The sequence below is a fragment of the Musca autumnalis genome, unplaced genomic scaffold (assembly GCF_047663935.1).
Source record: "Musca autumnalis isolate F117 unplaced genomic scaffold, ASM4766393v1 scaffold_62, whole genome shotgun sequence".
In the NCBI taxonomy this organism is placed as follows: domain Eukaryota; kingdom Metazoa; phylum Arthropoda; class Insecta; order Diptera; family Muscidae; genus Musca; species Musca autumnalis.
Window position 1 is genome coordinate 298926 of NW_027412222.1, and position 2104 is coordinate 301029.

A 2104-nucleotide genomic window follows, 5' to 3' on the forward strand; every position below is an offset into this window, starting at 1 on the left:
CTATCATATCTTGTAGAACAGCGGGAGAATCAGATAGAATTACTATATCATCTGCATATAGTAAAATTTTTATATTTAAGTCTCCGATATTGACTCCACCGGGTAGTACATCTGGTAGATCATTCAGGTAAAGGGAGAAGAGAGTCGGACTAAGTATACAGCCTTGTTTTACGCCGGAGTTAACATTAAATGACTTAGAAAAGTGGTTGCCATCCCATACTTTTGTCGTTGTGTTGTTATAAAGACCTTGCAGTATTTTGACTATTTTTGTTGATAGACCCATAGAAGACAGTTTGTAAAAGAGACTGTTTCTAGGTATCAAATCGAACGCTGTTGAAAAATCTACAAAAAAAGCGTATGTTGGTTTGTTTATGTTTCTGTTAAGATATATAACATTTACGAGATTGAAAACATTGTCAACTGTGGAATAATCTTTCCGGAAACCGGCCTGAAACTCATTTAAAACTTGCTCTCTTGTCAACCAACTTGTTATGCGATTTAATAAAATAGAATTGAAAATTTTTGATATTGTATCCATAAGTGATAATCCACGGTAATTTGCAGCAATATTTGGATCACCTTTCTTGAATAGAGGTATTAGTATGGACTGTGTAAATGTTACAGGAATATCTTCCAGTAGGAAGATCTTATTAAAGACCCAGAGTAATTCATGTAGGAAATTTTGTGGTGCATTTTGATAAAATTCATATGGTATGCCATCTTGTCCTGGCGACTTGTTCTTCTTTAGCTTTTTAATGACATTGAGAAGCTCAATAAACTCAATTGGAGAATCCAAGAAAGGGTCTACTAAATATGGCTGACACCAGTTAATAGCTTGATCGTCATCTTTAGTTTGCAATATTTGTTCAAAGTGACCTCTGAATTGTTCTGCGCTAAGATTACATTTAGGCGAATGAGTAGTATTTTTCATAAATTTGGATAATTTCCACCAGTCTTTACTACAATTTATAGTATCTAGCTTGCGTAGATTACTATTATAAAAATTTTGTTTTTTCTTATCACACAATGATCTGAATTTTGCTCTCGATAAGATATAACGTTTACGATTGATTAACGTACAAGATTTTCTATAACTCTTTAAGTTTTTCATAAGGACTGATCGCAATCGATAGCATTTCCAGTCAAACCATTTCTGTTTTGGAGCAAAAATGGTTTTATTTGCTTCATTTATATTAGATTGCCTAATTTTAGATGCAATGTTAGCGACCATATCATTTGCAGAGAAGGTAACAGTATTGCAAGGAGTATGTGATAGTGCTGACAAATTTTGTTTGTATTGAGATTTATACTTTTCTTTCCAGTACATTTTATGAATAGAGGAATGCTGATTTTGGATCATATGATTGTTTTTCTCAACTTCAATCACTAAATGTAGAGGCATATGATCAGAAAAAACTTGCATATCCACTTTTAAATTTGATACAAATTTCAGAAAGTTTAACGAACAAATATAATAATCTATGACAGAACTCCCCATTACGCCGCAAAAAGTAAAGTTTCCATCAGTGTCTCCTGACGTTCTGCCATTCAAAACAACACCTCCAATGTCTTCAACAATTTGTAACAATTTTCTACCATTCGTATTGACAGTTTTGTCTTTTGACTGACGAGAGCCATTTATGTTAGATGCATAATCTTCAAGAAAATCATCTTCCAGAAACTGCTCTTCCCCAATTCTTGCATTAAGGTCGCCCATGATACAAAAATTATCTGGACTAAATTCTTTTAAAAAACGTTCAAATCTTTCTGCATCTATCTTCCATCTTGTGCAATTCAGATATGTAGGTATTAGATATACAGCGGAACCACTGAAGTTGGCTTTTATGACCGTAATACTATTGATTGTGGTGAAATCTAATTTCCATTTATTTTGTATATTCCTTTTGAAACCATACAAACATCCACCCATTGCACGCCCTGCTCTATTTACTTTTGTGGCTTCAACCCAGTATATATAGAAGTTTTTAAAATAGGATGAGAAATACGCTGTTTTATTGGATTCAACATGGGTTTCGAATAAAAAGAAAATATCAAATTGATTTATGTAGTTTAAAAAATTACCAAAATTAATAGCCCTTTGAAG